The sequence below is a fragment of the Rutilus rutilus genome (genome assembly GCF_951802725.1).
Source record: "Rutilus rutilus genome assembly, chromosome: 6".
NCBI lineage: Eukaryota > Metazoa > Chordata > Actinopteri > Cypriniformes > Leuciscidae > Rutilus > Rutilus rutilus.
Genome location: NC_140214.1, coordinates 37,732,341 through 37,749,364, shown reverse-complemented (window position 1 = coordinate 37,749,364; position 17,024 = coordinate 37,732,341).

Genomic DNA, 17,024 nt, shown 5'->3' with positions numbered 1-17,024 from the left:
TTTTACATCTTAAAGCTAGCAGTAACGGCATAACTTAACAATGATTTTGAAGAAAAACTGAGAGAAGTTTAAAGTGGTCAATGAGGCAGGGCGAAGTTCACATATCCAAACCTGGTCATGTTAATGCCTTGTTGTGATTGAATATGCAAACAGTCACTTACCCAAAGCAGGTGAAATGATTTCTGTTCAGGGGACTCTTCATGTGTCTGTTTCACAGGTATGAGTGGCCAAAATGAAATTAGAAAAAAGGACTTTCTTTTTTCCAGTCAGTCCTTTCTTGACTTCTCTCTCTCTATCTCTCTCCAGGGTAAAAGGGGTTTCTGGAAGCACAATCAAAACCAGATGAACTTATTATGGCCCAAAGACAATAAATAACATTGTCAGGGGGACCACCAGCATTAAGCCTTCATGTGTATACTGTGTTTACACACACAGGCGTGCATGTACACACCTATATATATATACTATATATATATATATACTGTGTGTATATATATACACTCACCTAAAGGATTATTAGGAACACCTGTTCAATTTCTCATTAATGCAATTATCTAATCAACCAATCACATGGCAGTTGCTTCAATGCATTTAGGGGTGTGGTCCTGGTCAAGACAATCTCCTGAACTCCAAACTGAATGTCAGAATGGGAAAGAAAGGTGATTTAAGCAATTTTGAGCGTGGCATGGTTGTTGGTGCCAGACGGGCCGGTCTGAGTATTTCACAATCTGCTCAGTTACTGGGATTTTCACACACAACCATTTCTAGGGTTTACAAAGAATGGTGTGAAAAGGGAAAAACATCCAGTATGCGGCAGTCCTGTGGGCGAAAATGCCTTGTTGATGCTAGAGGTCAGAGGAGAATGGGCCGACTGATTCAAGCTGATAGAAGAGCAACTTTGACTGAAATCACCACTCGTTACAACCGAGGTATGCAGCAAAGCATTTGTGAAGCCACAACACGCACAACCTTGAGGCGGATGGGCTACAACAGCAGAAGACCCCACCGGGTACCACTCATCTCCACTACAAATAGGAAAAAGAGGCTACAATTTGCACGAGCTTACCAAAATTGGACAGTTGAGGACTGGAAAAATGTTGCCTGGTCTGATGAGTCTCGATTTCTGTTGAGACATTCAGATGGTAGAGTCAGAATTTGGCGTAAACAGAATGAGAACATGGATCCATCATGCCTTGTTACCACTGTGCAGGCTTGTGGTGGTGGTGTAATGGTGTGGGGGATGTTTTCTTGGCACACTTTAGGCCCCTTAGTGCCAATTGGGCATCGTTTAAATGCCACGGCCTACCTGAGCATTGTTTCTGACCATGTCCATCCCTTTATGACCACCATGTACCCATCCTCTGATGGCTACTTCCAGCAGGATAATGCACCATGTCACAAAGCTCGAATCATTTCAAATTGGTTTCTTGAACATGACAATGAGTTCACTGTACTAAAATGGCCCCCACAGTCACCAGATCTCAACCCAATAGAGCATCTTTGGGATGTGGTGGAACGGGAGCTTCATGCCCTGGATGTGCATCCCACAAATCTCCATCAACTGCAAGATGCTATCCTTTCAATATGGGCCAACATTTCTAAAGAATGCTTTCAGCACCTTGTCGAATCAATGCCACGTAGAATTAAGGCAGTTCTGAAGGCGAAAGGGGGTCAAACACAGTATTAGTATGGTGTTCCTAATAATCCTTTAGGTGAGTGTATATACAGTATATACGTATAGGGCAGACTCTCACCAGTGGCATGTTGTTTCTCATGTTTTTATTGTTTCATTGAATTATATGTATATAATAATTAATTTAATTTAATTTAATTTAATTAGATCAAAATTTTAAACATATAGGCTGAACATAAACATATTTAAACATAATTCTATATTTAAATATATTGCTATTGACAGCCCTTCAATTAATGCATTTTAAATAAATAAATAATAGTCTTACAATTTAGCAGGAAATACAGTTTTGTACATTAAGGAATTTAAAGCAAAGTGATTCTGAATTGAGCGCAGATCCACCAAACTGTGGCATGTTGCTCTCTCATAGAGCTCACGACAGGTGCAGGCTCCATTGTATGACCTAAATACAGGTTCTCCCAATTGCTTCCTCTTTTAACCATGTTTGAATTGAGTTTGACAGAGATTTTATTTAGTAAAATTATCTGGGTTATGTATGTAACCTAGGCTCCCTGAGAAGGGGAACAAGATGCTGCGTCAATGATGACACTATGGGAACGCCTCCAGCATGAGCCAGTGTTTGAAGCATGTCATCAACTCCAGTGGCTAAAGTATGGCAGTGACGCAGCTTCTCCTTCTCAGGGAAGTGTTGCACACGTAACCCAGACGTTCCCTTTTGAAGTTGAACTCTACGCTGCTTTGATGATTACGCTATGGGAATGTTAATACCCACTAAGCCATACAGAACAACAGCCTGCCCACTGTGTTGTGTAGGTTCAACCAACGAGCCGTAACCAAGAGTTGCCACACTGTGTACCTAGTGACCAAGAGCTATGAGTCTGAGGTTTGATATTAGCACTAGTCATTCCCAACCTGGAGTTGGAGCCGTCTAGGTGAACTGTACTTATTGTGCCCCCAACAAGGAAAGGCTAAACTAGTTCTGTGATACCCAGAACCGACCCAGACCCGTCTATTATTTCAAAAGCTGGACCCGGATCCGTGCAGATCCGAGACACAGACCCGACTGGACCCGATGGTCGCATATACCACACTAAGTTGCTATTAACAAGTCAATAAACCAGTTGCGAAAAATACAACTTTTTGTCTGACCCAATTTTAATAGCCGTCTTCTCCCTTCCTTGTATACCTGACTGTGATGCATTACAATCCTCCGACAAGAAAGTTCTATTCATGTTATTCCTCTCGTTTAATCCACTCATTATTTTAGCTTCAAAACACGGTGACATATGCGACTTTGCAGATTTGCATTTCGACTCGAATTAACTCGCATAATAACTTTGACTGTTTGCCCTTTTGAACTATAATAACGTTTGCCCTTTCAGTGTCACGGCCACTGATGTTAGCATTATGTATTTGCTATCATCTCTGTGCTCTTTGCGCCGAGTCTGACAAAAAAAATAAATAAAAAAATGTAAGATTAAACAAGACAGTTCATATTATTCTAAAATGGTAAAGTGCGGCTTGGCGGAATAAGTCCCGCCTTTTGAGTAAAGGAGCCAATTGTCAATTGGTAAAGTCATTGTGTCACTGCAGAAGCTCTGGTTGCCATAGAAACATGACGCGCTTGAGACTGCACATTCGAATTAGCTGCCTGGAGCAACCTGAAATATGTGCTTTTGAAATATGAAATATGTGAAACAATTTTTTTACCTTATTTCCCGGCTCACACTTTTCTTATCCCAATTTTACAAGTTGCAAGTTACAAAAACACACAAGCAGTGCTGATCACGGCCGGGTGTTCTCCGAGTCTGATCGACTCAGGTATTACACACAATGTTACATTTCCGGGGTCTCGGGTGCTCCGCGTAGACCTCTACTTTGAAACATATGCAGCACATCTTTCATCATTGCAAGGTCTTTAACAAAACCTGTGCTGCTGAGTTTCCTCAATAGTCCACTGCATTTTCGCCGATCCAAATCAGTGCGGGAAACATCCACAGAAGCATTCTGCATTTCTGTGGCAAGTGCTGGAAAGTCCTGCCAAACAGCTCTGACAGTGCTAGCAAGAATAACATTTATCTGAAATAGAAAGCTTTTGTAACATCATACATGTCTTTACTGTCACTTTCGATCAATTTAATGCATCCTTGCTGAATAAAAGTATTGATTTCTTTAATGTATTTCCCAAAAAAAAAAAAAAAAAAAAAAAAAAGATTCTTACTAACCCCAAACGTTTGAATGGTTATATATTGAATTATGTTACAAAAGCTTTCTAGTTGATTTCAAATGATGACAATTGTAATTTTTGGGTGAAACCCTTTAATGAAAGTAAATGTTGCAGTAGACACTTGGAAATATCTGAATGGCATTATGTTAGATAAAAAAGGTAACACTTTACAATAATGCATCACTTGTTAAACAGATCATTTGAACTAACAATGAACAAATCTTTTACTGTATTTATTAATCTTAGTTCTGGTTAATCTCAACATATGCTAATACACTTGTATCAGTCAAATCAAAAATATATGTTAACATAGTCAATGCACGATTAATAAATGCTGTACTTAAAAGACATTACTTCTTGTTAGTTTAACACTTTACAATAAGGTTCATTAGTCAACATTAGTTAATGTATTAACTAATACAAACTAACATTGAGCAATTCATTTGTTACAGTATTTATTAATCTTTGTTAATGTTAGTTAATATCCCCTCATGCCCTGATAAAAGATCCTACCAGTGGAATTTGTCACAGCTGATAAACTAGACCTAAATTGAAAGCAGAGATTGTTGTGAGAACCGAGATGTGTTTTCTGATCATTTTCATCTGTATCAGTAACTCATCTTGGATGTAACAGGAGACTGGATTTCTGCTGAGCTGGGTTCACCACATTAGAGCTGTGCACAACCATACAGCACACTTCACTTGTAAAACAATCATTCGCTCTCTCGCTGTAATGGCAGTGCTTTGTGCAATCTGTCAAAAGTGACTTATGAAATCCAAACAAGGCGTAACGTACTGTCGTACGGGGGAGCTCTGGCCTCTCGCTGGGCCTGCTGTTCTTCAGAGGCCTGATCAAATGTAGAAGGAGAACCAAAACCATGCGGTTCCAACAGAGCCGTTGCTGTCAGAGTCAGGCTGTGTTTGGGCTGTGGGCCCGACTTGTGGATCTGAGGGTGTTTGTGTGGCTCCAGGGGTCCGCCACGCTCACCGTGCCCAGGGTGGAGTTCTGTTGGCGGGTCTGACCCTCAGCAGTGTGGATGTCTTGGAGAGCAGAGTTAATTCATCGGGCAGTCGTGGTAACGTTTGCCTGAAGCTCTCGGTTCTCGAAAGATCACGGGTGCAACTGGAGGCCAAGAGAGTGTGAACATACTGTATGAAGAATCTTAGTATGAAGACGTTTATTCCTCGTCTCCCAAAGACAAGTTCAACGGCATCAAGCACTGTCTATGGAATCTTTGTAGTACTTACAAGAATACCATGGTACCATGTCCATGATTCCATGGTATTGTCATGGTACATGTCAAAAAAAAGTCCAAAAACCCATAGGGCCCTATTTTAACGATCTAAGCGTATGGTCTAAAGAGCAAGGCGCAATTGCACTTATGGCCACTTTTGCTAGTTTAACGACGGGAAAAATGGTCAGCACGCCCGGCGCATGGTCTAAAAGGGTCATCCCTATTATCTTAAAGAGTAATGGGTGTGTTTTGGGCGTAACGTGCAATAAACCAATCAGAGTTTCATCTCCCATTACCTTTAAAAGCCAGTTGCGCTGGCGCCATGGTGGATTCGCTATTTACATGACAGAATTTGCAAGCGGAAAAACTGAATGCTTCTCTAGCGAGGAAACGGATCTGCTCGTGTGCGATGTTAAAGCGCAAGCAGACCAGCTACAGGACAAGCCAGATTCAACAATTTCTTTATGTACACTATAATATTTTACATTGTAATCCTTTTAATTTTAAGATTTGGCATGTTTGTGTGCTGCTGCTGTGTGTTTAATAAGCAGAGTGTAGTGCGTTGTGGACCTATAGGCGCACATTACTAACGCGCTCTATAAATAACAAAAAAATATTGCGCCATTGACCAACTGAAACCTGGTCTAGTCTATTTCAGTTCCTCAAAATAGCAACACGCCAACAATGCGCCAGAACACACCTTGTTTTCAGACCATCATGCCCATGGGTGTGCAAATGCATTTGCTATTTAACAACGTGATGCAGGACGTGAAAATGATAACTGCGTCGGGCTGAAACTAGAAAATAACACTGAGTCGCGCCTTGCACTACATTGCGCTGAGTGTATGATAGGGCCCATTGTGTCATGTCTAAAATGGGTATCATGGTATATACCATGGTATCATGACTTTAAAACCATGATAATACCATAGTATATGTCTAAGTACCTATAGTATTACCATGTTATCATGTACAATAACACTGAACTACCATAGTACATGTCCTAAAAGCCTTGGCATTACCGTACATGGTACCTTGTCTAAAAAAATTCTAAAGCATTACGGTACCATATTTAACAAAAAAACTAAAAAAAACACGACATTGCCATTGAACCATGTCTAAAAAAAGCATGGTATTATCATGCATTATTATTACCATGGTACCGTCCAAACACATCACGATAGTACTATGGTCCTTGTTGATAGTTTTTCCCTTCCCCATTTCTGTCTGTCCAGCGCTGTGTGTCGTGATGGATGTGAGGAGCCACTGAGGGCTGGAGGAGATCTCATGCCTGTGTTCTGTCTGACTCCCCCAAGAATCACAGCCAGCTCCGCCAACACAAACACGAGCCGCGGCACCCAGAGCGCCAATGCTCCGCCGCTATTGTGCTGTGAACGGTTCCCACGGAGTGACTCAGACGAGCGCGGACAGCCGTGCTGCTATGAATGACGAGACTCTGGTGCAAACCAGGGTCAGCAACTGTGCGACTGTCTCGAGTGTTGAAGATTGGGTGGTCAGAGGCTGTGTTCACTGCAGAATAGACTGATTCAGTTAATATGGCGTTCATACAGGCAGTGCACATGGGAACAGCAAGGAACATTGGATAAACACATCATCTTTCATATGTTTATTACTATTATAGTGAGTTCAGATCAGCAGAATCTATAATATCTGTCATTGAATATCCAAATCACTCTTTTGCATCTGAACATTTTAAGCAGAGTCATGTTTTCTAAGCTAATATCTGGGGAGAATTTGTGAGAATTGTGTAGGATGGACTTAAAGTCCCCCTGTGGTGAAAATCAAGCTTTTAATGTTATTTATATGCCTATGTGGGGTTTTTAATATGCTTTAAGACAAACCATGTGTAAATTCATAAGTCGACACCATTGCTGAGTATTTTCTCCTTAAAACTGCAGTGAACCAAAGACAGTCTCAAAAACACGCTTTGAAATCACTGGTGTTTCTGACGTCACAAACGACCCTGTAACCAATCAGATCAACGTGTGATCGTCAACGAGTGGATCTCTGAGCTGAGTGAGTGAGTAGAGGAGGGGCTCATTTGCATATTCATAGAACCACGCATACTAATGCATACATTACATTCAAGCTATTTTAAGGCATGAAGAATTTTTTTTTCAAGGAAAAAACATTTAAATATGTAAATTTGGTGATCAAAGATGAGTTTTAAGGGATACAATTATTTACTACAGGGGGACTTTAACCAACAGGCTCATTGGAAAAATGCACATGTGGCAACATTTTTGCAAAATGCATACTAATACGTACATATCACTGCAGTTTCCAACAGAAAAGATACCCTAGATGCGGTAAAACAGCAAGCACTTTTAATCGTTTTCACACACAATTATGAATACAGGGACAGATTATGGATTAATAAAGCTCCTTGCACAATTATGACCTCAAAACACTTTTTAACATAATGCATGATTTGTAAACAAATATATTTTGGAGTTTGTATCATTAACCAGCTCCATATGTTCAGTTTTACTGATGTACTAAGCTTGCCCGGTAGCTCAACTGGTACAGGATTGCACTTGTGATGCGGAGAGCTCGTGTACGAATCCTGTGAAAGAAGTCAAAGACAAGAGTTCAAAAACAAGCTAAAATGGCATGGTTACAATTGCGTTTTATGTCACATTTGCTTTTGTTAACACAGTCATGTAGGTTTAGGGTTTTGTGCAGGTGTACGTAATTTTAAATGGAGCATTAAAGCTTTTAGCGCCACTCACCGGACATTTCAATTCAGAACTGCGGTGATGCATACAAAGTCCAACATCGCCATATTCACGTTCATCTGGTCAGTAAAAACCGTAATGCTTTCAGCGCCACTCACTGGACATTTCACTTCGAAACTGTCGTGAAACGTGCCGTCGCAACATTTTGCGTTTTGCAAAAATGTTGCCACAGGTCATTTTCTAATGAGCCTGGGCTAACTTTAACACTGAGGACATTGCACACACACACTGAAGAAAAAGTGGTAACATGTAAATTAATTGTTTTTATTCAAGTCAAAAATATGATTTAACATGAAATAGCTCTTTAAGGTTTTTTTTTTGTTTTTTGTTTTACAGTGCACCATTAGGGGTACCATCCCATGTCTCATGCCCCCGGTTTCACAGACAAGGCTTAAGCTAGTCCCAGACTAGAATGCATGTTTGAGCTGTTTTAACTGAAAGCAACTTGCACTGACATATCTTAAAATACGTCAGTCCCATTGTTTTGTCTCAAGATGCACACCAGTAATGTTCTTTTCTAAAGCATGTTTATAAAAGCTAATTAAATGTCCTAATTGAACTAAGGTCTAATCCTGGCTTAATCTAAGCCCTGTCTGTGAAACCGGGCCATGGTGTAACGATTTAATCCACTGGAGGCAAGCTGAAGTGAGAACCCAAATGCAATTTATTAACAAAATGTGATTTTGTTAAGAGATAGGAGTGTTTCTGATCCAAGCTCCAAGCTACCGGATGATGGCAGTAATGCACTGTTAAGTGCGGTTGCCAATAAAACGAAAAAGGAAGAGGAGGAAGAGGAAGAAGAAGAAGACAAGACACATGGCAGGATCACAGGACAAACAGGGAATCACATGACAAGACAGAAACATGACATTAGGCTTGTCCGACTTCATGCAGCTCTGCGCAGATCGATCGGCGGCTGACTTGAAGCAGTGCATGCCGGTTAGAAATTTTGTCCGACTTGATACAGCGCCGACGCCACGTGACTGTGACGTATGCCATCAGAGTACAGCGAGAGCGATTCGAGAGTAGCAGGAGAACTCAGCCACCGCAGCTTCTCAAGAGCGGCTGCACGAGGGCTGATGACGACACAGCTGTTCCACGATTGGCCGGATTCACCGCATGACAACGATTACCTGTGTTTCGTGTTTATTCGAAAACCTTTATGTAGTAGTCATAGCTGCCTCGTTAATTTTGGTACAACCCTTGTATAAATGAATGGTAATCACCTAATTAGATACAGGTGTGCCATAGGTGCGTGAGTGTGTATAAAGAAGCTATTGCGTTGTCGGAGTGCGTTGACTGCTGCAAACTTGGACGCTGTTCTTTCGAGTTGTTCCCTTATGGGGATCTTCGAGCTGAGCCACGCATTATTTGGGTATGTTACCATGAAGAAATAAATATTTAATGTGGCGCGAGCTGTTGGCTATATGCATTCTGTTGTTTTTAGTATGCAGCCTGGGCTGTTTATCTATCGTGGTCTGACGTTGGAAGGGCTGATTTGTTAATAATCAGGTGGGTAAATGATTTGATTTACTGGGTGGATATCCGCGAAAGGATTTGTTTATATCGTGTTCCCCTCTGTTGTAGCTAAAGAGGCCAAGAGCCGGTAATATGTCCGTGTGATGACAGCTGATTGGGACTGTGACCGGGCTTCCCCTTCCTTCCTGTTTGGTCTTTGCCTTCGTTGTCTTGAATAGACTACTGTCGCTGCGCGTTGCCGCGACGTTCCGTCTTGCCTCAACTCAACTGCGCCTGTTTGACCAGCCCACATCAAGTGAACTTGACATCGGGAGATTGTGAGACCCGAGTATTAATCCGTGTGGCCGTTTGGCCACCTCCGTACTGTTTCAACTGGAAGATTGTGTCTGTGGGGTTTGTATGGTTGTGTGGATGAATTCAAGGTTGATGTGAGTTGTTTGAGTGCGTTTGCTTGTTGTTGGAAGTGTGTGCGAGCGTGTATGTGTGCGAGCGTGAGAAATAAGTATTAATGGTTGTGAGTTTGCGTGATCTTAAATGCATCGTGTGTGTATTGTTAATGGACAAGGTGTAATGTGATTTGCATCTGTTATTTTGTTGCTTTTGTATTTTTTTGATTAATTTTGTATTTTTCTTTTTCCTTTGTTTATTGATTTGATTTATGATCATTTGATTGTATTTTTCTTTTTCCCTTGTTTGATTTGTGACAATTTGATATTGATTTTGTTAACTTTGTTGGACTGGCTGAGAAGGAGTGCTGACCACTCTAGGTCCAAGTTAATGGGTACCCTTGTTCACTGAGTGATTTGAGTCTTTTGAATTCCCTGTCACTTGAATGCACGTGTGCTTGTGGTGAAGTGAGTACATTACTGTACGTTTGAAGTGCTTGTAGTGAAATGGAATTGGGTGGGTTTGTTATTTCTCCTTGCCATCTGACATGTTATTTTTGATTTTTGTTACTTTTCTTTAGTTTTGATTCTGAAGCCACATTAACCCCTGGAGTATTGAAGTGTGTGTGTGTGTGTGTCGAGCTTTTAGTCTAGTTATTATAATAAAGTAGTATTGTTATTTTTATATATTCACGTCTCTGCTGTGTCTTTGTGGGAATGAACCTGTGTGTCCTTATTGGACCATTATTTCCCTGGGTGAAATTCCCAGGGTGGCGTAGTCGGTGTTGTAATTATAATTGAGTCCAGAATAACGAAACCCACCTCTTCGGTGCTACATTCTGGCGTAGTCGGCAGGGTCCCACATTGATTTTGGGCTGAGACGTGAATTTGTTTTTTTTATATTGTGTGGGGTGAATGTTGTATTGCTTTATTCTTTCTATTTTTTTTTTGTTGAAACAGGGCGGTGGTGTGTACTGAACGTCCTATCTCTTTTTGTTGGTAAGTCTCACTAATTTCTTAAGGATGGATGAGGAATTACGTGAACTACGAGATCTAGTGTTACAGCTGCGGGCTGAAAATGAGAAGTTGAGGCAGGATCGGACCATCGCAGATGCAGCTGAACCCAGACCTGGTCCGTCTAATGCGTCATCATTTTCTATTGACCCTCCGTCTGTAAATGCTGGTATTCCGGCTGCAGAGAGGTTTGTGTTTATACCACGAGATCGTAAGTGTCCTAAATTTAATGGTAGGGCGGGAATGGGTATAAACGAATGGGTTGACGAGGCGGAGGCCTGTATGAGGGTTCGTCATATGTCCATTGCCGATCGCGCATTCTTTTTATTTGATCATTTGGAAGGGGAAGCTCGGGAAGAAATTCGATATCGCCCAGCGATAGAGCGGGAAGACCCAGAGAAAATTATTTTTGCATTGCGTGAATTGTACGGTTGTTCCCAGTCTTATGTGGCTTTGCAAGAAGCATTTTTCTCTAGGAGGCAGCATGAGGGAGAAACCCTTTTGGAGTTTTCTTTGGCACTCATGGGTCTGCTAGAGAGGGTTAAACAGCGGTCGCCCAGTGGTCTGCCAAATGCTGACTCTTTATTGCGGGATCAATTCGTTGAACATGTACGTGAGAGCAGCCTCTGTCGAGAATTAAAGCAGCTCGTTCGTCGTCAGCCAAATTCCACCCTGCTGGAAGTGCGAAGTGAAGCTATACGATGGGAACAAGAAGGGACCCCGGGGGGTGCTAGAGGCCGTAGCCATTCAGTTCCGTCGGTCCAAGGCTTCCAGTATGGAGTGGGGGGAGGTGCACATACGGGGGTTGGTGGCGTACTTCCACGCTCTGAATTGAGTGAATTAAGAGAGATGTTTAAGGCACAGCAGAAGCAGCTCGAGCAGCTCACCCAAAGCGTCACAAGGTTGCAAGGACCTTCATCTCGTGTTCCATCTGCTCGTAGCGGCCCGATTATATGTAGGCGGTGCCATAGACCGGGACACATTGCCAGAGAATGTATTGGGGAGCGAGTGGCCCCTCATTCTAGGGACCTATCCCGTCATGCTGATTTGCCAACAGATGGTAGGCAACTTCGCTTTGGTCAACAGTCGGAAAACTAGTCCCCGCCGGGTCGTAGAGCCACGATCCGGTTGGGGAGAATTGCGGCTCAGAGATTACAGTTCGCGTTCGTTCCCACAGTTAGTGTCTTCGTGTCCACACTTAGATGTTCATATGGGTGGGGTGGTTGTGTCTTGTTTAATAGACACTGGGTCAATGGTGTCTACGATTACAGAGACCTGTTTTCGTAGACATTTCGAACCGTGGGAGAAAGACCGTTCGTGAGTTCGATGATGCCCATCCATTGTTCTCGATGTGAGTGATGTGAGTTCGATGATGCCCATCCATTGTTCTCGGTGTAGATGATGTGAGTGTGAGTTCAATGATGCCTATCCATTGTTCTCGGTGTAGATGTGTGAGTTCGATGATGCCCATCCATTGTTCTCGATGTGAGTGATGTGAGTTCGATGATGCCCATCCATTGTTCTCGGTGTAGATGATGTGAGTGTGAGTTCGATGATGCCTATCCATTGTTCTCGGTGTAGATGATGTGAGTGTGAGTTCGATGATGCCCATCCATTGTTCTCGATGTGAGTGATGTGAGTTCAATGATGCCTATCCATTGTTCTCGGTGTAGATGTGTGAGTTCGATGATGCCCATCCATTGTTCTCGATGTGAGTGATGTGAGTTCGATGATGCCCATCCATTGTTCTCGATGTGAGTGATGTGAGTTCGATGATGCCCATCCATTGTTCTCGGTGTAGATGATGTGAGTGTGAGTTCGATGATGCCCATCCATTGTTCTCGGTGTAGATGATGTGAGTGATGTGAGTTCAATGATGCCCATCCATTGTTCTCGGTGTGGATGAGGTGGGGCCTGGATCAGTCAATTTACCTTGTGAGGTTGCAAATACGGTTGGAAAGACCAGTCGAGTTATGGCGGGCCATCATTCTAATGTGAATCGCCTCCCTGGGCCCGCAAGTGGGGCAGTTGATGCGGTCACGGCGGTCTTTGGGCCATGGATCTGAGTTGTCATGTGATCGCCGGGACGTCGATCCAGTTCGGGGGGGTGGATTGTAGTAGTCATAGCTGCCTCGTTAATTTTGGTACAACCCTTGTATAAATGAATGGTAATCACCTAATTAGATACAGGTGTGCCATAGGTGCGTGAGTGTGTATAAAGAAGCTATTGCGTTGTCGGAGTGCGTTGACTGCTGCAAACTTGGACGCTGTTCTTTCGAGTTGTTCCCTTATGGGGATCTTCGAGCTGAGCCACGCATTATTTGGGTATGTTACCATGAAGAAATAAATATTTAATGTGGCGCGAGCTGTTGGCTATATGCATTCTGTTGTTTTTAGTATGCAGCCTGGGCTGTTTATCTATCGTGGTCTGACGTTGGAAGGGCTGATTTGTTAATAATCAGGTGGGTAAATGATTTGATTTACTGGGTGGATATCCGCGAAAGGATTTGTTTATATCGTGTTCCCCTCTGTTGTAGCTAAAGAGGCCAAGAGCCGGTAATATGTCCGTGTGATGACAGCTGATTGGGACTGTGACCGGGCTTCCCCTTCCTTCCTGTTTGGTCTTTGCCTTCGTTGTCTTGAATAGACTACTGTCGCTGCGCGTTGCCGCGACGTTCCGTCTTGCCTCAACTCAACTGCGCCTGTTTGACCAGCCCACATCAAGTGAACTTGACATCGGGAGATTGTGAGACCCGAGTATTAATCCGTGTGGCCGTTTGGCCACCTCCGTACTGTTTCAACTGGAAGATTGTGTCCGTGGGGTTTGTATGGTTGTGTGGATGAATTCAAAGTTGATGTGAGTTGTTTGAGTGCGTTTGCTTGTTGTTGGAAGTGTGTGCGAGCGTGTATGTGTGCGAGCGTGAGAAATAAGTATTAATGGTTGTGAGTTTGCGTGATCTTAAATGCATCGTGTGTGTATTGTTAATGGACAAGGTGTAATGTGATTTGCATCTGTTATTTTGTTGCTTTTGTATTTTTTTGATTAATTTTGTATTTTTCTTTTTCCTTTGTTTATTGATTTGATTTATGATCATTTGATTGTATTTTTCTTTTTCCCTTGTTTGATTTGTGACAATTTGATATTGATTTTGTTAACTTTGTTGGACTGGCTGAGAAGGAGTGCTGACCACTCTAGGTCCAAGTTAATGGGTACCCTTGTTCACTGAGTGATTTGAGTCTTTTGAATTCCCTGTCACTTGAATGCACGTGTGCTTGTGGTGAAGTGAGTACATTACTGTACGTTTGAAGTGCTTGTAGTGAAATGGAATTGGGTGGGTTTGTTATTTCTCCTTGCCATCTGACATGTTATTTTTGATTTTTGTTACTTTTCTTTAGTTTTGATTCTGAAGCCACATTAACCCCTGGAGTATTGAAGTGTGTGTGTGTGTGTGTCGAGCTTTTAGTCTAGTTATTATAATAAAGTAGTATTGTTATTTTTATATATTCACGTCTCTGCTGTGTCTTTGTGGGAATGAACCTGTGTGTCCTTATTGGACCATTATTTCCCTGGGTGAAATTCCCAGGGTGGCGTAGTCGGTGTTGTAATTATAATTGAGTCCAGAATAACGAAACCCACCTCTTCGGTGCTACATTCAGTTCCTCTAAAGCTCACAAATCAGTTTTTTATATCAGTAAACTCTCTTTTCATGTAGTTGCGATGTTATATTGTGTCATGTTTATCAAATTAAAACTGATTAAAAAACGTAGACTCCACTTCATTGATAGTAGCTTATGTTGAACTTTATTCTTGTTCAAACAGACGCTGTATGAAGCAGTACATAAAGTATGAATGAAAATGTCTCTGAAACATCAGTGTATTATTTGGCAAATATTGCATTTATTTCACTTCATTTGTGGTAAACTATGCCAATACCACGTGAGCGGTCACTACGGGAACCAGAAAGTGTCCGACTTCACGTCTCCGTTTGCAGCTCCTCCCCGCCTGCACGCGGCTACTCTCGCCGATCGGTTACATCCAGCCGAAGCCGATGTCGAACACACCAAAAGACAAGAACAAGAAACAAAACCCAAAACGTGACACACGGGTACCAAATGGATTATCTTCCTTTTTCCCTAATGCAAATTCAAGATTGATAATATTTGGGGATGTAAAGTCAAGGCATTACATTGTAAAGTAATTTTCAGTGATGCCATTTGTATTTATTTGCCATGCAGAATATCTAAGTTCACAACATACTCCAAAATCTTATTTAATCATTACTGTGTATGAGCATTTTAACATATTTCAGAGCTAAATTCTAATGAACTTTTCTTGGGTCAAATAAAAAAGAACTAAGATCAGACCAAAATACTGAAAATAAGTCAGTTATAAAACCAAGTTATTTACAATATAGAAAGTGCATTTTATAATTGTATATAGAAAGTGTTACTTTGTCAATGTTAGCTCAGTTCCACTAAATAATATTAACAGATGCACTTTTGGTTTGTAGCCTATTAGTAAATAATGAAATTTACAATAATTAAGATTTAAAAAAATATTTTTCATGGTAACAAATTGAACCTTACTGTAAAGTTCTTAAATATTTTGCTGCTGTTGGCATAATGAGGTTGTCATTGAAAAATTCATTTCTGAGTCCGAAGACGTGAACATCTAAGAGCAGAAACTCGACAATTGCGATGTGAAAGATGTGAACATTTGCGCACGTTTGAGAATGTGTGCGACTCTAGGGTTGTGTTCGCCAATTTCTACTTCTGTCTCATTAGCTAGAGCTCAGAAAATCTCTTCCTGTAATGTGGTGTTTTCTTTCTTTTTTTCTTTGCTATGGCTACTTCCAACCTTTATTTAGACAGGGAAAACAGGAAGAGTGAAATTTTATGGCCTATTCTTTCAAAAAGACTCACTGTCTGAAAGAGACATTTATGTGTCGCTCAAGCCTGCAGATTTACTGTACCAGCGTTGCACAGGATTTATTTCTATTTATTTATCATTTTCCCCTCCTTTCTTAGCTTCAGGTTTTTCCCATGCGTGTTTAGCTTGTCATTTAATGCTTCACCTAACAGGATTTTGGCATCAGATATGAAATAATCTCCCTTATGTACTGTTTGTCTGCAATCATTGTGACTGAAGAGCATTACTCATGGGTGCTGTGATGTCTTACACACTGTACTGAAGTTGACTTGTGTGATTGTGCACTTTTTCATTTTGATTTACTGACCTCAAGTCTAGTCGTCGATTTCCATTCTTACGCTATACTGAGAAAAACTATGAATGTCAATACATTAGACAACAAAATAAAATGCATTTTAAAGGCAGCACAAGCACATTGTACAAGGAAAATATTCCACACACAAAAATGACTGAACATTCCAATATGCATATATTTTCATAACGACTTGGTCGTCGAATGAAGTCAAAGTGGTCAGTGTGTGTGTAAATGTATGTTTTTCACCAACGTTTCCAAATTTCTTTTAGAAGATTTCTGTTTCTAATAAATGCTGTTCTTTTGAACATTTTATTCATCAAAGAAGCCTGAAAAAATAAATGCATCACAGTTTCCAACAAAAATATGAAGCAGCACATAATTGATAATAATAAGACACATTATTAGTAACTAAGCACCAATAATAACTGAAAATATTTGAGCAGCAAATCCGCATATTAGAATGATTTCTGATGGATCGTGTGACACTGAAGACTGAAAATTCAGCTTTGATCACAGGAATAAATGACATTTTCAAATATATTACAATAAATAACAGTTCATTTAAATTGAAATAATATTTTACAATATTACTGTTTTTACTGTATTTTCGATCAAATAAATGCAGCCTTGGTGAGCAGAAGAAAACAATATAATTATTCCAAACAGTTGATTGGTGGTGTACAGATTAATGTACATAAACTGAGTATATATTAGGTGTACGTGCTACGTGGTTTACCTTACAGTAATCTCTATCATTTATTTGTTGATGAGTCTGTGTGTGGGCTGACAGTCGTCTCATGGGAGAGCAGGAAGAGAGAGCAACAATAGCCCACACACACATCCTGTGAGTAACAGACCATACCCAAGACCCTACGCAAACAATTTACTGTCACATTCCCACATCCCAGTCTCTCCTTCAGGGTTCCAGGTTTTGTTCCAGTGGCCTGGCGAAATGTTTCGCAACTTTGCATGCGGCTCACTTGTGTGTGTGTGTGTGTGTGTGTGGTTATTTTTAGCTGCTGTCACCGATCAGACAGAGTAACAG